Source organism: Struthio camelus, chromosome 1 (assembly GCF_040807025.1).
Source record: "Struthio camelus isolate bStrCam1 chromosome 1, bStrCam1.hap1, whole genome shotgun sequence".
In the NCBI taxonomy this organism is placed as follows: domain Eukaryota; kingdom Metazoa; phylum Chordata; class Aves; order Struthioniformes; family Struthionidae; genus Struthio; species Struthio camelus.
In genome coordinates, this window is record NC_090942.1 from 98,270,442 (window position 1) to 98,284,126 (window position 13,685).

Sequence of the window (13,685 nt, forward strand, 5' to 3'; positions counted from 1 at the left end):
GACTCAAAGAGTGACTCAAGAGAGTAAACAGCTATGTGGATCTTAAATAAAATACTATGACAATGTGTCAAGAGGCATTACTACGTTACCATAGTATGACCTAAGTATTTGCGAAAGTTATGTGAAAAGCTTCCATTCTCCCTCCTTGGAGGGCCGAATTGTAGTAAGAAATCATTTACTTTGAGATTTAGTATACAGCATAGGTCATTGTTCTTAACAACTTAAGGAATTCACATCTAGTGTTGTTTTACTCCTGATGCTCTGGCTAAAGATGAATATGCACCATAAAGTATTTAACTGTGCTATCTTGAAAATTAGGAGAAGATTGTTTCCTCTCCTCTGAAGCAGAGGCACAGAAGTCCCTTGTCTACACCTTACTTTTAGTCAAGAATAGCCCAATTTGATGTTAAAAAACAAACACGTAAACAAAAAAACCTTAAGCAACGCGATCAACTTTCTTGTTACAAGACAGTTAAATGAGCTATCAAACACTCTGTGATAAATTATCTTGTAAAGCCAAGGAGACAGGCTGATGGGCTTCACATCCTTTCCCACATCTTAAATCACTACGTGGCTTTGCAAGGTGCATACTTACGCAGCACTTCACAGAAACTTTCCTAATACAGCCAAATTATTGTAACCAACAGTTAGTAAAAGAGGGTTCCGGGTTGGCTTTTATATCTCTCGTGTGATTTAATCAGTAACGTTTCAGCAATTACAAAGAGTAGACAGTTTCTCAAAAGGTTAGCCCTTTATAACTTTAGACCCTAAATCTCACCCTTCCCCTCCAAAACTCAGGAGCTTAAATCACAAAGCCACTACAGATCTAAAATCTAGCATTTGTAATAATAAAGAAATAAAAATACATAAAATATTAGTGAGAACACAGAGCATTGATAGTTTTAAAAACTCCAAATATCTCTATTGTAAGAGATGCTACTACAGCCATTATGGTATTTATTACCTTTCTGCAATACCTAACAAAAAGTGACCAAATAGCACGTTACCTGGAAAAGCATGAGGAAGAACATCATGGTAATATCTGAGATTACCTGACATTGACATGGGAAAGGAGAGAATTCATCATGTCAGGAAAGCAGTGAGAAATCAGCATAGCATGGTAGAATTTCACAAATCTAAGAGTTCAAGAAAGAGTTATCCAGAACACATGAGCTCATGCAGACTAACTGGTGCCTTCTCTCTGTGCTCTGTCATTATCTATCAGTAATAGATGGTTTAACACTAAAAATATATTATGTAGTGTTCACTCTTGGCCAAAAATTCCAGAAACCATGGGCAAATACAAAAATATAATTTAATCTGCAACAACTCTGTGTGTATACGAAATAAGTTGCTATCAGTAAATAACAAAAATTGTCTTCCCATTTCCATATAATCCCAGTTTGCTTCCCCGTCTCTAATGTCCTTGGATCATCTTCTAAAAATACAGATCATACTCGTTTTATTTCTCAGCATATGACAGGGCTGAATTCAGTTTCCCTCAGGTCTTCATTCCAGTGGCCTGTTTTGATCTCCTCTTGTAACCTGAGTTACTTGGTCATGCCTCAGTAAAAAAGACAAACAGGCGCTAGCGTACAAGGCAATGTGAACACAGTGGCATTCCTCTCGCACCCCAATCTGCCTGACTTGTGGCTATACTTTTCAGAGGGTCAAGCATGACCTATCTTCACACACCAATAAATTCCCAAATTCTAACTTTTCTATGCAACTTCTAGCTAGAATTTGCTCCTTCCCTACCACAGCAAAGGAATATTTTTGAAACCAGGGGAGAATGTAGAAGAAAGAAGTCTTTAAATGAAACAGAAATAGACCATAAATAGCAGTGCTTTATTTTAGTATTCTTACGGACATGCACTACCCTTCAAAACATTTAATTAGAAGAGCATAGCATGAATGTGTAACTGCTTGGTAGAATATTTGCTGTACCTAGTCTAACTCTGAATAGATTAGATGACAAATTTATCAAATTAATGCTGGACCGAGGACCTCTAAAGTCAAAAGAAATCTCTTAAGTAATACTTACTCATGCTTGTTAAAAAAGTTTGTAATGGACTTCTATATTTTATTGCAGATTCATAGCAGAAGAAACAATTCGGGATACCACCAAGAGAAAGTTCAGGGGAAACATCCCTAAATATCAGTAGAAGAGTGCTGAACTGGTAGGGATTATTTTATTTTATTGTATTTGCATGCTTTTAAGAGGGTGCCAAATAATAACTCCAGGTTTAAAAAAAAAAAAACAAAACCAAAAACCCACAAACCTTAACGGGACACTTTTTGCAGATGATTTGGTAGACTAACTACCAGTCAAACATGTTAAATCTCCTCATGAAAAATAATTCTTAATTTCTGCCAAGAAACTTGGAAGACATTCTCATACCTCCTACACAGAGTAGGCACTGCCCTACTTATCCAATCGTTTTAAATTCTAAGCCATGCGATGCAATGAAAAAAAAAAAATCCAGGGATTTTATTTTGGTTAGTACAGAACTCCCTTTCATTGAATAAGTGAATTAAAAGGTTGTTAAGATATCAAGTCAGCCTTTGAATCTAAAGTAAATGTGAAAAGACGTTGTAGTTAGATTTATATTTTCTCTGCCTCACTTTTTCAAGCCAAAGCCCCTCTTCAAAATAGTAAACAAAACCATCAAAAACATATCTGCATTGTCCTGCCATTTAAAAAGTAGGTTCATAGAGACAGGAGTCTCCTTACATTAAACATGCACAGTGGTTAACTCCTTTTGCCATTCATACATTAGAAGAACAAGCAATGCTTTTTTGGACAGAAATCATGTTTCTGTAAGCAAATTCAGGAATTTCAACATTCTATTTAAATTAACGTAGCTCTTACAGTAAGCGGCCCTTTGAGAAGGCACATTTCTGATGTCTTTGCATGAAACACATACCTTCCTAAAACACTTCCTGTCTTGCACCCGTTTTTGGATATTATCACTGCTGTCTGACAAGAATGAGGTCAGCTAGGATTCTAGGGATACTTTACAGCAGCTGTTGGGCATTTCTTTGAAACGCCACGAGCCTTTAACTCCTTGGCTGCCTCACCAAAACACACACTGTAGTCTCACAGGAGCACCACAAGAAGAATGACTCTTCAGGGTGCAGGTGACACTTTCCACTGAACAGTCTCTGAGGGCTTAATTGAAGGGAAAAAAGATTAAGCTCTTCAGGTGAGCAAAAACAGGAGAGAACACAAATGAGCCGCAAGATGTAAAATGGAGAAGTGTTACCACCCTCACAGCAGCCAGACTGAAACACAGCTGGGGGGAGGCAAGACTGTATCATTTATGCAGAAGAAAGGGACGTCGTGCTTGAAAAACTGCAGAGAGTGACAGCCAGGTTTAAAATTGTAAAGTTCATCAGCGTTGTCCCACAGAGGCATGCTTGGCTGACTGTCAGCAAGTAAAACTACACAGTTGCTCAGGAGGACCAAAAAAGCTGAGCAAAACCTGTGTAAGCAGCAAGAAATACTCTGAATTTGCCTAGAACTTAGTCATAACGTGGCACCAACAAACTTCCACCTCCAGCTCCCTCACAAAACTTCCTCAAGTTTTAAAATTAGCTGGGTACGATCAGGAGAACCGTCTGAAACCATTTTGACTCACTCGTGAAGCTGCGGCCCCACAGTTGCTAACAGGAGCTCTGTACACGACTGAATCTTTCAGTAGAAAAAAACTGAACCGGATCAATCATGCTCATACTTTTGTCAAATGAGTCAGAATCTGCGCTCATGTTACATTGGCTATGGGATGACAGACAAAATTATAATGCTGCAGACTGACAACACCTCTACTGGTATAGACGCTAATTTGCTGCAAACTTTTGAGCAGAGCAAAAAGTTCTGCTCCCAGAGCGTATTTACTCCAGGTCAGCGCATTAAACTACACGGCCACTGTTTCCATTTGAGAAGCTTTGAGTGCCAGACTTGCTCTCTCATCACATCATGGCCTGAGAAGAGTTTCTTTGCTGATTTTGGATGCAGTGTGGTGCTAGGAAGTTCTTATTTTCCCTATCTGTAAGAGCAGGTTAGATGCTACAGGGAACAGGCAATGCTCAACGCCAGAATCTCGCCAAGTCAGACCTCAGCAGGGCCCACCAGAGAACAGCAACTGGGACTAGGAAGGTGATGTCTCAAAACCCTCAGTTATCAGACAGATGAGACACAAAGAACACCATCACGCTGCACAAATGTTTTGATAGCATCTGATTTTCATGCCTTCTAACTTTCCCTACTGCTGTGTGTTCACGTGTCATGCACGCCCTCCCCTTTTCATACGGGGGACCTGATTTACAATTTGTTTCAAGGATGCCGTGAGGATTTTGTGATTTAAACCACAATTTAGTTACAATATTAGGGTTGGCATAGCTATAAAAAAAAAATTAAAAAATTAAATGTTCCTCTTTAGGCTGTGTACCAGTCACACGTTGCAGGGTTTTGGCATCGAGCTACTTAGCTCATCTGTTATCATTCTGTAACACTTCAGAGCACATACCACATCTAATGAAGCATTTACAGACTCAACTTGAAAGAAAAAAAGGAATAAAAAGCTCTTACAAAACTGATCCTGTCTTGGAAAAAACCCTCTATGCCTTTGGCTGCTTCTGTCCCCACCTGAGCTAGGGCGTATACACATGAAATATATCATACTTGTGTGTGCAAGTCTGCAGGGCAACTCTCTGTGCTTCTTTCCAAACGGCAACTTTTCAAAAAGCAGCTGCCACTGTGCACCTTACTGTATACAACAACTCAAGCTAGAGACTGAGAAGCCAGTGAACACGGAAGAAATTAGCTCAATTTTGCGTGCAGTAAAACCAAGCAAAATACAAAGGTAAATGCAAAAGTAATTTTTCAATTATTTCACCTAGCTCAAGAATCAAATGATAGCCTCCTAACACTGTATTAAGATGTGCTGCAATAAATACTATGCTGCTCAAAACCAAAGAACTTGTACCACCAACCTGGCATCATCATTCTCACCAGAAGAATCCCTCCCATTGCTTTTTGTTTTTTTAAACTAGGAGGGTTTTCAGTGTCTAAGCATAGGTTGCCTTCAAATTCTGTTTGCACCTGGCAAAGAACAGATGCTAGTTCTCTGGATGAGCTAAAACTTGATAACTAGTGATACCAAAAGAGCAGGTCCTTTATACAACCCCATGGTCCTATAGTTACTGCACAGTTATGGACAACTAATGCAAAAGGTCTGAAAGTCAAACCCGGTGTAACAGAGGTTAGACTAGACAAGTTCTTCTTTTCCAAGCCATGACCAAAAACATCATATGCATGCATCCGGATATTATATTTAAAGGCCTTAGGGGCCACAAACAATTATCAAGATAGCTAAGACGTGCTTTATTTAAGCTGATTTCATTAGGTAGCATCACATTAATGGGACTAGGTTTTTACGTATTTTCAACTGGCTTCTAAAATACAGTAGTATTTAGTTAGTGCAGGGAAGAGACTGATGGACGTAAGTAAGGTAAAATTCTCTTTTGGGAAGAGCAGCTTTCAAATGACACCATTACATGCATTTTAAGTCAATCTGGATGGAACAGTTTTACGGTAAAAATCGGTTAAGTTTTGGTGAAAGAAAAAGAGAAAGGAAAAGGGACTCTGTATTCAGCCATTTTTGGTATCTGACCTCAGTCAGTACCTCCTCCACAAGAAGGTACGTGAGTTGACAGAGCTCAGCTAAAAATTAGGCAAAACTATTAGCTGTAGACAAACGAGCAAAGTCATCCATTTTCATAGCCTTTTCCCCTCTTGTCTCTTCTAAATTGAGGATAATATATTTGTGCAAATCAGGTAACAAAGGACTAAGATCTAGATTCAAGCTGCAAGAGCATACAGATACAGGAATTATACAGAATCGGATTCCTAGAGCTTCTAATATATGCAAGTTGTCAGATGCTTTATTTTCTCCCAGATCTCTGAACAAGTATTAAAAACCCCTTTAGGAAGCAGCTGTTTCAGAAACTTCAAGCAAGGGTCAAACCTCCCTGCCCTTCCAGCTCCTTGAACCTGAAAACTTTTAAGAAATACATATTTACCAATACTTCTATTTTTCTTGTTTCAACCCTAGGGTTCTCCCCACCAACTAAAGCCTATACCTTGAGGTTTCTATTAGCTTACGTCATGCTTTAGAGGACAAATAAGACTTACTAAATTTTAGGAATCAAGAAAATAGAACAGAAAATGAAAACATATACTGCTGCTGACATCTGTACGTCCGTTGCCCTCAATTCCCTTTTTTTTTTTTTTAAACCATAGCTACAATTCATTAGGGGAAATATAATAAAAATAGAGGGAACTGATTCAGTAATAATAGACCAGAAGCACTCCCGGTTTTGAAACAATTATAAAAACTATCATATTCCTGCAGGCTCCAACAGCAGTTCACATTAGTTTTGTCTTGTGCTCTGTATACATTAGCACCTAACTGCTGTGATACAAACAGCACGACCTTAAGGGGCAAATTATCTTTCACGATGTGGGGAAAAGTGTTCAATCTTCCAAGCAGTTTAAACGATTCATTTTAACTTCTACATATTGGTGAATCAGAGACTTCATCTGGATCTAGCGCGTGAATAATTCTGTAGTCTATAACGGGCATTTTCATGTGCCTAACCTAAGGTTTATGAGGAAGTACGTTAGTTTAACAGGGAAAGGGGCAAGATCATCTGAGACACCAGCTTTGCACAGGAAATCCAGTCTGAGAGAAACAATTTGTAAGAAACCAGAGTAAAAGAAATTCTAACAGCTACAGCTACTTCACCTTATGCATGCAGGTTGATTTACAACGTTCATGGTGCCCTTCTGCAGAGAACATCTTCATACCAGTCTTTAAAAGCTTGTACTTTGAGGTAAGGAAATGCTCCCTGTTTCCCTCACAGCTAAACAGAAACAGAGAGCAGCAAGAACTGAGCATGAATCATTTTGCCAAAGCTAACAGGAAGCCAGCCCCTGACAGTTTGGGTGCAGGTTCTCTTATGGAAATCTAAGGACCAGGAAATATAAACTAGGCATCGAGGAAAAAGCTTCCCGAAGTCTTATGAGGACTGCAAAATAATTTCCAAAGGAATGCGGAGGAAGTCACATCCCTTGTGATACCTAAAACTAGATGGAACAAAACAGTGGAAAGTAACCCAAGGCAAAAGCCAGTACTGGCAAGTTGACAGACTATATGGAATACATTTTTTTCTTGCATCTCTGATTTCTATTAACATTTTTGTGGCTCTTGAGGCAGCAAGGTAGAAACTTCAGTTCATACTCCATAAACATAAGCCCAAAACTTCCCAGTTCCTTTTGGTAACGTCAGCTTAACATGCTCAAATACACACAGACTTTCTGACAATGAGTCAAGTTCCCACTCAAACATAAATTATGCCAAAAAACACCCAAAATCATTTCAACTAATAAACACTTGGTTAAAAAACATGTCAAATCAACTTGGTCTTTACATCAGTTTAATTGCCTCTTACCACAACCATTGCCTAAGCCTTAATGTGTTGCAGGAAACACAAAAAGATAAAGGAGATTGAAAACACTCTTCCACTGCTCCTCTGACTGCCATCACTTCCGTGGTTTCACAAAGCAAATGACTCTACATTATGAAGGGAGATTCTTCAGCAATAGGATTATGCTGCGAAAATCATTTTTTAAGACATTGACTTCCTGACTCCAAAAGACCAGAATTGGGGAAAAATACTGCCCCAAAATTAAGCCCTTAAAGGAGAGGTCAAAGTACTGTATCCTGTCATGGTACTGAGTTTCAAAGCTCTCAAAACATAGTCCTTTTATTCAGTGCTCACGCTATCATTCTCAAACTGCATCGCTTCACAAGAAATACAATACTTCAAAATATGCGGAATGTTACCTCAAGTTTATACAGATGCTGTTCATTAACATATTTATTCTCTTTATAAAACTGTGACATTTGGACTTCAGATATTTCCAAATTCCACTCCGTCTCCCCTGCTGAGTGTGTACACCGAGTATGAAAAGACAACCAAAGTAAAAAATAAAAACTCAACATGAGGACAACAACACGCAGAGCAACTTGTGAAACACCGGATTTATTATAAACTACATTCTCCAGATCCTGAACTACCTAAATCCTCTTCTCTAAATGATTTTTCTTTCCAGAATTTCATGTGGAGTTACAGTAAAACACTGAGCGGGGCTTGTGAGGTTAGCTCTTGGCCAAGAGGTCTTTCCAAAGTAACTAGCATCTTTAATAGACTACTAAGGCAAGTGGTTAGAGAGAAGCAAGGCAAATTTCTACCTTACAGATAAAAATAAAACAGCAGAAATAAATTTATTGGTTAAAACATTGATTGGAATAGCACCACCACCACCAGTTTGATCATGGGAAAAAACACTGAAATATCCTAGGGATTACACTTGAACTTATTTTTTCTGATTAGGATTAAGCCACATCTGAAAGGCTAAGCTGAAGTCCACCTTTTCCATAAAAGCAAGCTTTCTTTTTCCATGACTACTATGCTGATACTAGCCCTGAACCAATAACTAAATTTGCCTAAAGCACTTCAGAGACAAATATAAGTTCTTAATGTTGTCCTAGTTCTACGGAAAACATTTGTATTCAAACATAACGCCCTGTCTCCATTTGTAATTTAAGTATTTCCTTATAGAGAGGGGTGACAGGAGTTAAAATTTCATTCCCACTGTAAGATATCATGACACCTCACGGAAAGATGAATCACTATGTTCAATGGAAATAATGACTTGTGACAGCTGTAGCTACTGATAAATAAAATATCACATAGGCAAAGCTAGCATGCCTACCTACTGTAAAATGATTAGTGGATTACAACAAAAGGTATTCCACTACCTAGCTTTAAAAGGGATTGGCACGTTGACAGTGTAACGTCTAAGGTATACTAAACGGTAAGGACAAATGCCTAAGAACAACCAGAGGTTCAACTAGTTTCAAAACCTTTCTAACAGGGGCCAACAGGCCACGCTTGGCCAAACAGGAGACCAAAGAGAGTAGTCTGGTAGCCCTCAGCTGTTATTTAAGGATTTAAGCTGCCTCCAGAACATCCTGCTAAACAACCACAACTGAATCAACCCTCCGTGAATCTTCTTACCAAATTCACTAAAACCGCTGGCTTCCACAACATCATGTGGCCCTGACTTCCACAGTGTGACTTTGTGCCATGCAAGGAAGAACATGACACTACTTGTGTTAATTTCATGTTGACATGCTTCACTGAATAACCCCCAATTTTCACACTACGAGAAACTTATTGCCATTTACTATGTGTGAGCCGTTCAGGATTTCTGAGTCCTAAATCAGATGCCTATTAGGCACTTACTTTCCCATTTGAACAGTCCCGGTCTAGCAGTCCTAGCAGACAGAGCAGGGCTAGTCTGCTGGTGTTTCCATATTTTTTTAGGCAAGTAGGGAACCTAAACTGCATCTAATACCAAAGATACATTTGCACTAAGGCATAATGATGCTTTCTGGTTTGTCTAAATTTCTTTCTTAGTCTTTCTGAACGCTCTCTGGTTTTTGTCCAGCGCTAGATACTGAGCTGAAGTTTCTCTGGAATAATGAACAGGGATCCCCTCTACCAGCCCTCTTTGCTGAGTAACAACTAACAACAATTACTTCAGAAATTTTTAAGAGATACTAAAAACACCTAATTAAATAGGCTGATAAGCCATCTACTATTTTAATAGTTTTTCTGCTACAGTTCTGACAACAATTCTGCAGGGCTCCAGCAAAACAAATTCTAATATGTTGTACTGAACTTCCAGTTCAACATCTCTGAGAAGCAATGCTTACTTCTTTGGGAAGGAAAAGTGCAGAAGGCAGAAAGGAGGAGTTTTTGCAACTCCTTGTTTAGGTACTCGACCAACTCGTCTCTTCAGGCTCCCAGTATATCCCATGGAGAAAGTACAGCTCCTCTTGAGCTGGAACGCAGTCCTGAATTCACAGGAATGCCCTCTGATGGGCCCGTCCCTCTTCACTGACTAGAGCCGCCTAGACTGACCACATACACACAGCTAGTGGGAAAATCTCTTCCTACATCCCTCTACACATCTGAATGTAGACATTTATCTTAAGATACCTGATTCTGGACAAAGAGCCATCCTTTTTTTTTTTTTTTTTTTTTTTTTATAAGGTCACATGTCAAGGTCTCAGCCCTCACAATTTTCCTCACTGTGGAATATGTCAATTAACATATAGATATATAATTATCTGCAGCATATATATATATAAAACTATATGCATAAATAACAAAAATATATGTAAGCATAAAAAGCATATACATAAAAAACATTTTTAGCTAGGAGAGGTAGAATTGTCTATGTGGTGGGAACACTGAGGAAAAATTAGGAACCTTCTTCGAGTGTCCCACAATAGAGCGCAGTGTTATTCACAGGCTTGCAGACTCTCCATCTCATTCATCCTAAAACACCTAAATGCATAACTTCTGCAAAACAAAAGGAGAAACACCAATACTGGCAGCCGCTTCACCAAAGCCATCGTATACGCGTTTTGCCAATGGCTTCCCTCTTTCCTGCCAGGTTCTCCTGTCCCTTCATCCTTGTGCTTCTCCGCTGGCATTCCTGCCTGTCCCGGGCAGCTAGTGAGCAGGTGCAGGGATGCTCTGGGTGCCAGCACACAGCAGGGAAGCCCTGAGCCATACGGGAGCCAGGGACAGCCCCCTGGCAGCTGCCCAGTCTGACGGGGAGCAACTCTGCACAGGTCCCCTAACAGCAATGCTGGCAACCACCAGCACTCCAGAGGTCAGACAACGGCCATAATCCTACCTTTGTCGTACCTGCCAAGCCAGGGAGCAGTTGACCAGGGTCTATGCTTAACAAGGCAGCTGCAAATTCAACAAAGCTATTTCTTACAATTATTGTACAAGCCCTTTGGGAAGAGGGCTCGAAATCTCCACAGGCTTACGTCTTGCACAGGTGGCCTGTATAACTTCACAGGATCCTGTTGTTTATATATATTTTATATATATATGTATTTTTTTTTTCAAAGCTTGCACACTACATTTATTACTGTAGTTCTGACTAAGCCTACAAACTATTTTTATGGGCCCTGAACAATAGTAACCATTTAGGATCAGGTTCAACTTGCTAAACCAACTTATATCTAGTCCAGATCTTTCAAACCTTACATCTCCAACAAATCCTGCTGACCACAGAGTGTAAAGGACTTCAGTTTGGACACTCGGTTTAACAGATAGATGAAGAGCACTGCAGTACAGGAATTTGCCATAGAGGTTTTTCGTCATGCAGACCCTGAAGCAAAAAAAGTGCATTCTAACACCCTCTCAGCATCAATATGCATTTTGAAATCCACAATGTCAACGCAGTAAGGTAAAGATGACTTGATTTTTAAACAATAACAATCACTCTTGTGCACATATCATTCTGCAAACACTGTCCAAAACAGCACTAAAACTAGAACACTCATTTTCAGGAAACTGTTTTTAGTTTAGCAAAAAAAGACTGAAGATTTTACTTAACTCTCTTGATAGGCTGCAAAAATAATTCCTTTGGCTTGTTTGTAGAAAGACAACTTAAAACCATTCCAGTTTAATTACATTTCCTGCAACAAACTCTGATGCTCAAGGAGTACTACCTACTGAAGCACTTGCCTGGAACCAGATGCATTCTAAATAAATACATAAATAATCATAAATAGCTGGGGAAGTTGCAGCACTAACTTTCATGAAACAAATGATGAAAGAAACAGTCTAATCACGTGAGCACTCTAAGGATAAACCTTACATAGCATGTCTTAGGCTCACGTAAAAGAAGAAAATAAGTATGAATGTGTATTGCAATATGTGCATTGAAAATGTTATTGCTTTCTTTGCTAACATCAGTGTTCTGAGCCACAATTTACTTTACTTTTTACCAGGATATGAATTTCCTTTTGATTTTTCCTTCAGTTCTAACTTTAAAAGTCAAATTAGAACAGTCATGTTTACTTCTCAGGTATCAGGTAAACACCTTGCCCTCCTCCTATCCTAGTGGTTTTTAGCTTTTTTTGTTTTGTTTTGTTTAAAGGATATATGGCAAGGAAATCACTAAACCTTAAAGTAAGGAGGAAACATCATACTTACTCTAGATTTTTTTCTTTAATTAATGAATAGACTTGTGTTAATACTAGACTTTATAAAAGCTACACTTTGATTAAACATATTTTCCTTTAAGTGTAGTCTGGTCAATCTCAGATTTATACTGGCAATAAGGGTCACAAAAACACAATCCCCAGCCCCGTAATCCAATCTTATACGTGCAGCCCCATAGATTTTAATGGGCCTACCTTCATGAGAAAAGCGTGCAGAATTCCACATGTGCTCTGACTGCGCACTAGTTATGTGGTAGTCAAACGATGCAGGAGGAGGCATTCTCTAGTCTTTCATTCAAAAGTCTTTTTTTAATTTTAACTCTACAAATTTATTTGAGCAGAAAACATAACCTTCTGGTGTTGGAGCAGTGCTATGATGTGTGACCATTCCTCAAACAGCATTGTTCATACATACAGGAATGAGTTGTTCAGGGCTGTATATTGTCTCAATCAAGGTAAATCCATTCTATTGTTAACACTTCTTAAATATTTATTCACCCACTCGAAACAGAATTGATTGGAACAGAGTGCTAAAAAAATTATCCTCTTAGAGAAAGAATATAAATATTATTAATGTGCAGGAATGTTTAATCACTACATACCCACCTGCTGTGTATTAAAAAGACTCCTTTATAACCGTTCAGAAATCAAACAGGGGGCTGCTTTAGATTTTAATGCTAGGCAAATGTTCGCAAGTAAACTTGAACGTTAGAAGTCTGACTAGAAAGTGTCTTTTTCATAGACGCCTAGGAGAGATGTATGTACTTCCATAACATGGAGTTAAGGAGGACATGCTCAGGTGATGTAGTGCACAGATACATTCAGAAATGACATTAATATGCTGTCTTACATTCAACAAATTAGCACTGGTTATGTGCAAAAAAAAAAAAGAGGCATGGTGCTCTCGGGAGCTAAACATCACCTTCAGCTAAAACAATTTGCGTGAAGTCCTATTCAGCAGCAGCTCTAAGGAGGCTCTGTACGTCTGCATGGTATGAGTCATTGCTTCCCTAGGAAGGACTTGCATGTAAATGCAAACCTTTATAGTCACCTGCCCATGCCTCCTTTAACACACCTAAACAACTGCAGATCTGCCCTCCCCTGCGAGGAAGATACCACTAGGAATCTAACATGATTGCCACTGAGATCAAAGAAGAGACTCTACTAGGACTCTTCTGGCACATCAGCGTGTTTGCGCTATCGGTGGTCAGGGAGCAGCAGCTCCTTCCAAGATCCTCTGGTGATAACTGCAACACAGGATGCAGGCAGCAGAAGGGCATCTTCTGCTTCCTACCGTGCATCTGTCCAGTTGCACCCTATTTTGTCCCTAGCCATCACAAAGACGGACAGTAAAGTTTAGTGCAATTCCTCTAGGGCCAACATATACGTAACAGAACTCCAGCAAACCATATGACCAGGGGTGCTGAGCAGCTAAGCTGGGTATTATCAAAATTTGCTTTAATTTTAATCACCACACTTCCAAAAGGACAGCAGGTATTTTAAGTGGGCTTTTTCGGAGAT

At 39.2% G+C, this 13,685-nt stretch overlaps 2 protein-coding genes across 14 annotated transcripts in view; one reads left to right on the forward strand and one right to left on the reverse strand.

Moving 5' to 3' along the window:
• The window catches only part of CMSS1 (cms1 ribosomal small subunit homolog), a 250,534-nt gene that overhangs the window by 129,427 nt on the left and 107,422 nt on the right, over positions 1–13,685 (reverse strand). The gene's annotated exons all lie outside the window — the stretch shown is intronic.
• The window catches only part of FILIP1L (filamin A interacting protein 1 like), a 215,544-nt gene that overhangs the window by 96,024 nt on the left and 105,835 nt on the right, over positions 1–13,685 (forward strand). For 5 of the 8 annotated variants that reach the window (XM_068960135.1, XM_068960126.1, XM_068960117.1 and 2 more), the window contains one exon: positions 2,093–2,180. The exons of 2 other annotated variants lie outside the window; for them this stretch is intronic. The gene's annotated coding sequence lies outside the window, so the exon portion shown is untranslated. Of the gene's footprint in view, positions 1–2,092; positions 2,181–6,830; positions 6,898–13,685 lie in introns of those variants that run through there. One more of the 8 variants, XM_068960167.1, reaches the window with a different exon arrangement.